General features: G+C 50.6%; 1 pseudogene; it reads right to left on the bottom strand.

Annotated features, from left to right (window-relative positions):
• Positions 1–4,500: 4,500 nt before the first annotated feature.
• LOC116813781 (small ribosomal subunit protein uS9-like) lies at positions 4,501–11,469 on the bottom strand (annotated as a pseudogene).
• Between the last annotated feature and the right edge of the window lie 451 nt (positions 11,470–11,920).

Genomic DNA, 11,920 nt, shown 5'->3' with positions numbered 1-11,920 from the left:
GCCTGGGCGACAGAGGGAGACTCCGTCTCAAAAAAAAAAAAAAAAGACCTTTTTTCTTTTTTTTGAAATGGAGTCTCGCTCTGTCACCCAGGCTGGCGTGCAGTGGCGCGATCTCTGCTCTCTGCAAGCTCCGCCTCCCGGGTTCACGCCATTCGCCTGCCTCAGCCTCTCCGAGTAGCTGGGACTACAGGCGCCCGCCACCACGCCCGGCTAATTCTTTGTATTTTCAGTAGAGACGGGGTTTCACCGTGGTCTAGATCTCCTGACCTCGTGATCCGCCCGTCTCGGCCTCCCAAAGTGCTGGGATTACAAGCGTGAGCCACTGCGCCAGGCCAAGATCTCTTTTTTCTTTTTTTGACGGAGTCTCCCCCTTTCTCCCTGTCTGGAGTACAGCGTCGTGATCTCAGCTCCCTGCAACCTCCCCCTCCTGGGTTCAACCAATTCTCGTGCCTCAGCCTCCCGAGTAGCTGGGATTGCAGGCGCCGGCCACCATGCCTGGCTAATTTTTGTATTTTTAACAGAGACGGGTTTTCACCGTGTTGGCCAGGCTGGTCTCAAACTCCTGACCTCAAGTGATCCCCTGCCTCAGCCTCCCAAAGTGCTTGGATTACAGGCGTGAGCCACCACAACCGGCCAAGACTTCTGACTAATTCAGAGAAGGCTATCAAACTGCATTTGATGAAATCTCAAAAACAATACCAAATAAATTGTGTTTAGTAGCTTATTATATATGGATGGAAATTTTCAGCAGATTTGTTTGAAGCTCCCCTGCTGCTCCTCTCAGACACCTGGCTGTAGTTTGAAGTAAATAATTCAAACAGGCCTGGACCAGTGGGTCACACCTGTAACCCCAACACTTTGGGAGGCTGAGGTGGGAGGATCACTTGAGCCCAGGAGTTCCAGACCAACTTGGACAACAAGGCAAGACCCTTGTCTCTACAAAAAATTTAAAAATTAGCTGAGTGTGGTGGTGTGCCTGCAGGTGGGCGAATCCATTGAGCCCAGGAGGTGGAGGCTGCAGTGAGTTCTGTTCGTGCCACTGTACTCCAGCCTAGACGACACAGAGAGACACTGTCCATAAATAAATAAATAAATAAATAAATAAATAAATAAATAAATCCATCTCCAGGATCCTATTAGACAGCACAAAAGAACTTTGATATGCCTATTTCAAATTACAAAACATACACACCACAAATTTTCTTCGTCTTATTTAGTAGTCAGTGATATCATTACCGTAGGAACACCGATTTTAAAGACTGTATTAAGCATAAATTATGTTAAGACAGAATCTATACCACTCTTTTTTTTTTTTTTTTGAGACGGAGTCTCGCTCTGTCGCCCAGGCTGGAGTGCAGTGGCGCGATCTCGGCTCACTGCAAGCTCCGCCTCCCGGATTTACGCCATTCTCCTGCCTCAGCCTCTCCGAGTAGCTGGGACTACAGGCGCCCGCCACCACGCCCGGCTAATTTTTTTTGTATTTTTAGTAGAGACGGCGTTTCACTGTGTTAGCCAGGATGGTCTCGATCTCCTTACCTCGTGATCCGCCCGCCTCGGCCTCCCAAAGTGCTGGGATTACTGGCGTGAGCCACCGCGCCCGGCCCTATAACAGAATTCAAGAGACAGTTAACCTGGTCATTTCCAAGCCTCAAATTATAGCCTTGTCAGAATTCTATTGCTTGCCGGTACTTCAACACCCTCTAGACAAGTTTCATATACTGAGTTCCTAGTAGGACTCTGGCACCAACTCACAGTTCCCACCGGGCAATGAGCTCGCCTTTCGTTAGGGGCCACGGAGCCGCTCCGCCCAGCGCGCTGCTCCCCGGCCCGGCGCGGTCAGTGGTGCACGCGCACTCGCCCCAAGTCAGCACCTCCCGAGAGCCGTAGGGTCGCCGCGCGGCTCACCCCGCAATTGCGGCGTCCACGCTGGCCTCTAAAAGCCCCCGATGTGCTTTCTTCTCGAAAAAGCTCCCTTTTTAAAGCCTTGAACCTACAGGGACTCGGGGGTGCGTCACAAGACAATACGTCTAGGGAGGCGGCTATGCCAGCACGGGCGCGAGGGTCTTTGACCGGGCAGCCTGGCAAGGAGACCGCGCAGGCGGGAGGCAGAGGCAAGCCGCCCGGGTTCCCCGAACTTTGCACGCGGGGGAAGTTGATTACACAAGAGGGTTTTTTTTGTTTTAGTTTGGCTTTTTGTATTTTGAAGCACCCATAACCCTGGCAATAATTTCCACCACACTCCTAAAGGACAAGAGGGAGGGGAGGCACTGAACGAAGAGGAACTGCGGTCCACTATGGTTACCACCGCCCAGCTCAATTCGGCAGAGGGAGAAGCAGCTGCGGCCTAGGCCATCTTCACCCACGCACCGAGGCCGAACCCAGGGCCCGCCCCGCCGGCCTGAGTGGAGGACTGTGGCAGGCACTAGGAGCCCCACCCCCTCCCAATGAAAATGACACCTTTTAAAACCATTTTAATTTTTTTTAAAAAAAAGGCCGTGCGTGGCAGCTCAGACCTGTAATCTTAGCACTTTGGAAGGCCCAGGCGGAAAGATCTCTTGACGTCAGGACTTCCAAAGCAGCCTGGACAACACAGCAAGACCCCGTTCCCAGGCAGGGCGGCAAAGCCGGGCGCGGTGGCTCACGCCTGTAATCCCAGCACTTTGGGAGGCCGAAGTGGGCGGATCACCTGAGATCAGGAGTTCGAGACAAGCCTGACCAACATGGTGAAACTCCATCTCTACTAAACATTCAAAAATTACCCAAGCGTATTGGCGGGCGCCTGTAGTCCCAGCTACATGGGAGGCTGAGGCAGGAGAATCGCTTGAACCCGGGAGGCGAAGGTTGCAGTGAGCCGAGACTGCGCCACTGCACTCCAGCCTGGGTGACGAAAGTGAGACTCCCGTCTCAAAATAAAAAAAAAGACGCCTTTCTTTGGGCTTAGTGAGCAAACATTCCACGCAGTGCCTAATGTAAGCCGGCCCAGGCACCACCCAAGCCTTCGGCCAGGACTGTTTTCCCGTTTCGAGAAGGCTCAACCACACTCCACACGGGATCCAGTCAACAGCCGTTCCAAACATGGCGCGGGCAGGGGTGGAAGACAAGTCAGCGCGCAGCCTCAGCCCCGGGGCACAAAGGGGAGACTAATCTCCAGGAAACTCGGGGTACAGAATCGATAACCCCACAAGAAGCTAGTTTCCGCGAGTGGGCCTTGAGGAAAAAGTGGGTCGGGCACCAGCGAGCTGTTCAGACGCACTTCACATCAAAGACTCGGGGACAACACAGCCAGATGAAAACGGCACCGTGCGCAGGCGCGCGGAACCACAACTAGCGCCCTTCGGGACGACCCCTCCCCCTTCCCTCAAAGGCCAAGGAAGTGGCTCCGACGCGCTTGCGCGAGGACAAAATGTTGAGGGGAGGGAGAATCCTTTCCCTTCATTGTCAGAGAGAACCGCCCCCGCACGGCGAGCGCGCGCGCGCGCTCACGCACCACTCTCACACTCCGGCGCGCCCCAGGCTTTCCGCCTGGCGTCTCGCGCATGCTCGGAGAGGGAAGCGGTGGCGAAGTCGGATGCTTTTTGCTGAGTTTCTCAGAGAAGTTTCTGGAAAGACGGAGCCAAAGGGACGCTGGGGGGTGGGGAGCGGGGAGTGCAAGGAAGCAGGCGTTTGAAAGAAAGCGAAAAACCCCCAAGCACACCGCGACACCTCCAACGTTCGAGCCACGGCCCAAGCAGAGCCCAAGGCCACTGAGACCCTCACGCCAGAGAAAAAGTACAGGGACCGCGGCAGCCGCTCCTCCCTCTGCCACTGCTCAGCCCCCGAGAGTCCCCAGCATGGGGAGAGGGCAGGGGGTAGCCATGAGAAACCTAGAGCGCTCACTGGACGTTTGCGAGGTGGAAGGAAAGCCGAAACCCGCCCTTTGGAGCCGCTTGCGCGCAGGGGCCCCCTCGAGTGGGCTCAGTACGTTAGGACTCAGCGTGGCCGCCAAAGCATTGGTTGGGGGCGTCTTTCACTAATTTTTCCTAGGTTTTCCCTCCTATCGGGCTCTGTGGTCCCTTCACCGCCCGTGTTCACTTTGGTGGCCTGACGCTAACGCTGCGAGTTGGGGAAACCGTAGTAACCCCGGGCCTGAGGGGCGTCCTGGGCGGCGGTGCTCCGTTGCTCTCAGCGGTTGCCCCTTTAAGAAAAAGCCCCCCGAAGAAGGGCCCGTGTGGCTGAGTAAAGGTAGCGTTCGCCCGCACAAAGGCGCCGCATTGTTGGCGAGCTCCGGACGCGGTTGCCGCTGGGCGGGGCGGCGTGAGAAGACCGGGGCGCCTGGGCGGGGAGAACGACATTGGCGCTCGCGGGGCCGGGCAGGGGGAGGGAGTCACGACATTTAGCAGGTGCTTCTCCGCGGCCGAGCGACTGCCATTTTGTGGCGCGGCCGCCGCCATTTCGCGCGGCCGAGGGGCGGGGTGTGGGCGGAGCGGCGGGCGCGCCTGGGCTGTCCCTCGGGGCGGCGGGCTAACGCGGCCCCTTTGTTCTTCCCTTCTCGGCTCGAGGCCCCAGTCTCGACCGCCGATCGCCTCGGAACCGGGCTGTGTCCGAGCTGCTACGCGGCGTGTGAACCTTGAAGCGCGGCCGGGGTGTCCGCAAGGCGCCAACTCTCTTCCGCCCTGCAAGCCCTTCGAAAGTGAGATTTCTCACCCCACCCTTGCAGGGTGGAGAGAACACGTTTCAAAAAAAGGATGCCTAGAACTGAGCCGTGGGAAGTGGCTGTCTAAAAGCCTCGTGCTGGTGCCAGTAGCAAACCCGTGCGCGTGCTCGGCTTTGAGCGATCATGGCGCTCTGCAAATAGCTCAACTGCAGAGCGTGCCCCTTTAGAGCTCCTGTGCTGCTGGGAGGCCTCACAAAGGTGCCAAACCCGGTGTCCCCAGCGGTTGGCCTCTTTGAAAAAAAAAAAAGAAGGCGGGGTGGGATGTCCTTGATGTGCTGGAAGACGGAGTAGAATGACACGTTGCTTTTCATTGGCTGGCCATTAAGCACGCACTGCGCAACTGTTTTCCAGATACCGGTTTATAGCCCATTATTTATATCGGAGCCATAAACTTGAACAATAGATTGGAATATCTTATTTCTGCCTGTTGAGAACATCTCCCATTTAACTTCTTTTGAAATCTCAGATGAGTATGTAAATAATACATTGACCCAGTAGAATCTATTGTGTGCGTTCCAGCGTCATTTCAAATCCTGAAAGAGCTATTGTTCTTCTGATTTCAAAAGAAATATTTAAATGTGAGTCTTGGTGTTTTAATGTTAACCTTGTGGTTCGAAATCAACAAAGCCAGGAAATTCAAGAGAACTGCTGCTAAATTTGTCTTCGCCCTTTGCTTTCGTACAAGGTTTCTTTGTTTAATTTTTTTCTCTTTTAAGTTTGTTTTTCTTCAGCACAGCGTGAGTACATAAAAGAGCCAGCCCTTTATATTCTTACTATGTATAATTATAGGGAGTTATTTCAGTAACAGGAGGTAAAGCTCATAATGATAGGATGAAAAAGTAAAAAACATCTGTTGTTGACGGAATCGATCAGGATTTGATGGCTTCCAGATGAAAGAAATAGAAGAGGATTTTGGATTCCAAATAATTTAGTTTCATTATGACCAAAAGCACTGCATAGAGCTTTAAATTTTTTTACCATATCTTTTGACATTAACTGTCCTTTTTTTTTTTTTTTTTTTTTTAAGACAAGGTCTCTGTTTCGTGCAGTGGCGAAATCACAGCTCACTGCAGCCTCGACCTCCCTGGACTCAGGTTATCCTCCCACCTCAGCCTCCTGAATAGCTGAGACAATAGGCGCCAATCACCATGCTGGAGTAATTTTTTTTTTTTTTTTTTTTTTTTGAGAAGATGTCTCGCTCTGTCACCCAGGCTTGAGTGCAGTGGATCTTGACTCACTGCAACTTCCGCCTCACGAGTTCAAGCAGTTCTCCTGCCTCAGCCTCCGGAGTAGCTGGGACTATAGGCATTCCTCACCACGCCCGGCGAATTTTTGTATTCTTAGTAGAGACAGGGTTTCACCATGTTGGCCAGGATGGTCTCTATCTCCTGACCTAGGGATCCGTCCGCCTCGACCTCCCAAAGTGCTGGGATTACAGGCATAAGCCACCGTGCCTGGCGCTGGGCTAATTTTTTAACCTTTGGAGAGACGGTTTCACCGTGTTGCCCCGGCTGGTCTTGAGCGTCTAGGCTCAAGAGATCCTCTCAAAGTGTTGAGATTACAGCCGAGAGTCACCGCATCTGGCCTGTCCTTGCTTTTGGCGGTGAGAGCTTACAGAATTTTTTTTTAATGCTGTTTTTTTTTCTTTTTTTGTTTGCACAATGAAAATGAAATAGCTTAAAACTATTAGTTGAAATTTGGAATCTGTTACAGTAGCCTGATAACTCAGGCAAATTATTATGGCTCTAATTAGCTGGGCAGTTTAGATTCGAAGGATTGTCTAGCACTTGAACAGACTAGAAGGGTCTGTTTAAACACTCCTAATTCCTGGAGTTCATTTTTATTTATAAAACACATACTTTAGGCCGGGCACAGCGGCTGACGCCTGTAATCCCAGCACGTTGGGAGGCCAAGGCGGCCGGATCACGAGGTCAGAAGATCGAGCCCATCCTGGCTAACACGGTGAAACCCTGTCTCTACTAAAAAAAAAAAAAAATACAAAAATTAGCCGGGCGTGGGGGCGGGCGCATGTAGTCCCAGCGACTAGGGAGGCTGAGGCAGGAGAATGGCGTGAACCCCGGGAGGCGGAGCTTACAGTGAGCCGAGATCGTACCACTGCACTCCAGCCTGGGCGACAGAGCCCAAAACAAATGCTTTATACCTTTAACCATTACATTTAACACAGAAAGCACATCTTTTTATTGTACAAAAAATGGTGTTGATTTGTATTAAAGAGTAGGTGGTGGCCGGGCGCGGTGGCTCACGCCTGTAATCCCAGCACTTTGGGAGGCTGAGGCAGGCGGATCATCTGAGGTCAGGAGTTCGAGACCAGCCTTGACATGGAGAAACCCCGTCTCTACTAAAAGTACAAAATTAGCCGGGCGTGGTGGTGCATGCCTGTAATCCCAGCTACTCCAGAGCCTGAGGCAGGAGAATTTCTTGAACCTGGGAGGTGGAGGTTGCGGTGAGCCGAGATCGCGCCATTGTTACTCTAGCCTGGGCAAGAAGAGCGAAACTCTGTCTCAAAAAAAAAAAAAAAGAGTGAGTGGTGTTTGCACAGTTAACATCTCCCTTATGACCAATGGCATAGATTTGCAAACAGTTAAATCCAGGGCTAACCTCCTCCCCCATCCTCATATCGACCATAAGACTTTTTCCAGCTTCCTAAACCGACAAAACCCAAACACTGTTGGAACTAGTGAACTTTATGCAGAGAACCATGTTCAAATAAACATTTTGAATCACCACAATCTCATGATCTGCCCCAGAGGTGAAAAGGCCTTTGTTTATGTAGTCATGGATCTCATTTGTGTTTGTCAAGCTAGACCAGACTAGTGAATTCCAGAATTGCCAATTCATTGTTCATGTAGTTTTTCTTCCTTACTCTAAAACTGAGGTGTCTGAATTAATTTGTACCACGTTTGTGTTCCCTAAAAGAGGGTAGATGTTAACCAAAACTTTGATTACACCCAGATTCTTAAGACAGTCAATGCAGTATAGAAATGGTGTGGGCTGGGCTGGGCGCAGTGGCTCAACGCCTGTAATCCCAGCACTTTGGGAGGCCGAGGCAGGCAGATCTCGAGGTCAGGAGATGGAGACCATCCTGGCTAACATGGTGAAACCCCGTCTCTACTAAGAATTAAAAAAAAAAAATTAGCCGGGCGTGGTGGTGGGCGCCTGTAGTCCCAGGAGGGATGAACTGGACCGGGTTTACTTACTGAGGTCCCCACTGCAATCATCCGGCACGGACAAGTTCTAAAAAAGTAAATGGTGTGGGCTAGGTCCCTTTTGCCCATGCCTTTGGATTTGTTCTTTTTTTTTTTTTTTTTTTTAAAATGCATTGTTCAAGGAGAGAACAGCTTCTCAAGGCAAATTCTGGAATAGAAGAGAATTTAAAACAGCAATAACTTTTTCCTAGTAAAGATAAATGAGGTTCTTTAGAGACTTTAGTAATATGGGAAGTCCTTCAAAATATTTTTGGCAGCAGTTAGCACTCCCACATAGTGTAATAATTTTTTCTCCTTTGAGGCAAAACGTTCAGAGTTGGTTATAAAACGCTTCCCTGTACTTCAGAAGTATTGGAGTTCAAGGAACAAATCCCTGCAGCAACAGTATACTTCTTAGAAAAATAGAAACATGGCCAGGCACGCTGGCTCACGCCTGTAATTCCAGCACTTTGGGAGGCTGAGGCGGGCGGATCACGAAGTCAGGAAATCCAGACCAGTCTGACCAACATGGTGAAACCCCATCTCTGCTAAAAAAACATAAAAATTAGTCAGGCGTGCTGGCACGTGCCTATAATCCGGGAGGCTGAGGCAGGAGAATCGCTTGAACCAGGGAGGGCAGAGGTTGTAGTGAACCAAGATGATGCCACTGCACTCCAGTCTGGGCGACAGAGTGAGACTCCGTCTCAAAAGAAGAAGAAAAATAGAAACACATCTATAAAAGTAAACAATGCTCCTGGGACACCCAACATTTGTTTGTCCTGCCAGAGTACAAAATGGTCATCCCCAAAGCAAAATTCTATCCTGACAAGTGTGCAGATTGTATGAAACCTGTAGATTTATCATGTTGGCATCATGGTATAAGTGGCCTAGTTAGACAATATATCAAAAAGACTGGAAACTCAGGATTTTAATTTACTTGTTGAACAATTTTTGAGCATCAAACAATGTGCCAGAGCCTATCCCAGGTGTTTAGGTACATCACTGAATAAAAACAAAGCAAAGATCCCTGTTCTCATGGAGCTTAACCTGGCGGAGGAGAAGGGAGACAGACAATAAGGAAATTAAATAATAGAAGTGGCAAGTGCTATAGTGAAAATACAGTGAAGGATAATAGAGATGAAGCAAGTCTTGCAATTTTAAATGAGGTGGTTAGGATAGGCCTCAAGAAGGAGATGGTTTTACTTTTATTTGTACTTTTTTAGAGAAAGGGTCTCGCTGTCACCCAGACTGAAATGCAGTGGTGTAATCCTAGTTCACTGAAGCCTCTAACTCTTTGGCTCAAGTGATCTTCCCGCTTCAACTCCCCAAAGTGGTAGGATTACAGGTGTGTGACATGGCGCCCCAAAAAACAGATAATTTATGAATGAAGATTTGCAGGAGCGAAGGGAGCAAATCGTGGATATCTAGGGAAGAGACTACAGAGGGAATCGTAAATGAAAACACCTTCAGGGAGGAGCAAGCTTGACTGGCACATATGAAATAGAGGAAGGAAATCAAGTGTGGTTGAAATAGGATGGTCATAGCTGGGCGTGGTGGCTCATGCCTGTGATCCCAGCACTTTGGGAGGCAGAGGTGAGAAGATTGCTTGAGGCCAGGAGTTCCAGGTCAACCTGTGCAACATAGCGAGACTGGTCTCTACAACATGTTACAATTACCTGGGCGTGGTGTTGTGCGCCTTTAGTCCCAGCTACTTGGGATGCTGAGGCAGGAGGATTGCTTGTGCCTGGGAGTTTGAAGTTACAGTGAGCTATGATTGCACCACTGCACTCCAACCTGGGAACATGGTGAAACCCTGTCTCTACAAAAAATATAAAAGTTATCCAGGCATGGTGGCGTGCACCTGTGGTCCCAACTACTTGTGTGGGAGAATTGCTCAAGCCTGGGAAGTGAGTCGAGGCTGCAGTGAGCCTTGATTGAGCCACTGCACTCCAGCCTGGGTGACAGTGAGACCCTGTCTCAAAAAAAATAGAATGGTCAAGACGGGGGTATAGGATGAATGTCAAAGAGTCAGAGGAGTGTGTGGGGCAGATCTGTAGAACCTGGTAAACTGTAATAGGTTTTTATGGCTTTTAATGATATGACAGGTTTTAGAAGGATTGCCCAAAGTATTGAAAATAAGAGGCCCTGGGCTGGGCGCGGTGGCTCATGCCTGTAATCCCAACACTTTGGGAGGCCGAGGCAGGCGGATCACGAGGTCAGGAGATCGAGACCTTCCTGGCTAACACGGTGAAACCCCGTCTTTACTAAAAATACAAAACCAAAATTAGCCGGATGTGGTGGAGGGGGCCTGTAGTACCAGCTACTCTGGAGGCTGAGGCGGGAGACTGGGTGAACCCTGGAGGCGGAGCTTGCAGTGAGCCAAGAATGCGCCATTGCACTCCAGCCTGGGCGACAGAGTGAGAGTCCGTCTCAAAAAAAAAAAAAAAAAAGGCCCAGGGTAGAAGCAGGAGCCGAATGAATCGGCCATATCAGTGATCCAAGTGAAGGGGAGGGTGGCTTTAATGACCAAAATATATCCTGGAGATATATATAGAGAGATTTTTTTTTTTCAGATGGAGTCTTGCTCTGTCACCCAGGCTGGAGTGCAGTGGCATGATCTCGGCTCACTGCAGCCTCTGCCTCCCAGGTTCCAGCGATTCTCCTGCTTCAGCCTCCTGGGTAACTGGGATTACAGGCACATGCCACCACACCCGGATAATTTTTGTGTTTTTGTTTTGTTTTTTAACTTTAAAAGCCCTCAAAAACTGTTTATTATACAGGTGAATCTTGATAGTCATGATGGGCTTGTCGGTAGGATTTCTGGTAGCGAGCACGGGCACCAGGGCCTCCAAACTTTTTGGACTCGCAGCAGCGAGGATCAGCTACCAGCAGGGTCCGGTCGTACTGGATGAGGATGTCTTTTTTTTTTTTTTTTTTTTTTTTTTTTTTTGAGACGGAGTCTCGCTCTGTCACCCAGGCTGGAGTGCAGTGACGCAATCTCGGATCACTGCAAGCTCCGCCTGCCGGGTTCACGCCATTCTCCTGCCTCAGCCTCTCCGAGTAGCTGGGACTACAGGCGCCCGCCACCACGCTCGGCTAATTTTTTTTTTTTTTGTATTTTTAGTAGAGACAGGGTTTCACCGTGGTCTCGATCTCCTGACCTCGTGATCCACCCGCCTCGGCCTCCCAAAGTGCTGGGATTACAAGCGTGAGCCACCGCGCCTGGCCGGATGAGGATGTCTTTGATCTCCTTCTTGGAAGCCTCATCCACATATTTATGGTAATAGGCCGCCAAGGCTTCGGAGATAGACTGATGGATAGCATAAATCTGGGCCACGAGACCACCACCCTTCACATGGACATGGATGTCCACACTAGCAAATCGCTCCTTGCCGAGAAGCAGAACTGGCTCCAGCAGCTTGTATTGTAGCGTGTGCGGCTCAGTCATCTCCAGGGGCCACCCGTTCACCTTGATGAGACCATTGCCGTGGTTTGCAGTGCGCTACAGCTGTGGCTGTCTTCTTGCGTCCAAAGACCTGCACCGACTGCAGCGGGCCCTTTGGACGGCATGGTTGCGAGCGTGAACTAGAGAGAGTGTGTTTTTTTGTTTTTGTTTTGTTTTTTTGTTTGAGACAGAGTCGCACTCTATTGCCCAGGCTGGACTGCAGTGGCGCGATCTTGGCTCACTGCAACCTCCGCCTCCCAGGTTCAAGCTATTCTCCTGCCCCAGACTCCCAAGTAGCTGGGACTACAGGCGCCCGCCACCACACCCAGCTAATTTTTGTATTTTTAGTAGAGATGGGGTTTCACCATATTGGCCAGGCTGGTCTCGAACTCCTGACCTCACGTGATCTGCCTCTCTCGGCCTTCCAAAGTACAGGGATTACAGGCGTGAGCCACCGCGCCTGGCCGTTTTTGTTTGTTTGTTTGAAACGGTCTCACTCTGTCGCCGAGACTGGAGTGCAGTAATGCAATCTCGGCTCACCGCAACCTCCGCCTCCCAGGTGCCTCAGCCTCCTGA

Source organism: Hylobates moloch, unplaced genomic scaffold, assembly GCF_009828535.3.
Source record: "Hylobates moloch isolate HMO894 unplaced genomic scaffold, HMol_V3 SCAFFOLD_9, whole genome shotgun sequence".
Classification (NCBI taxonomy): Eukaryota; Metazoa; Chordata; class Mammalia; order Primates; family Hylobatidae; genus Hylobates; species Hylobates moloch.
The sequence above is the reverse complement of the archived record's forward strand: the minus strand, read 5'-3'. Positions and strand labels throughout refer to the sequence as shown.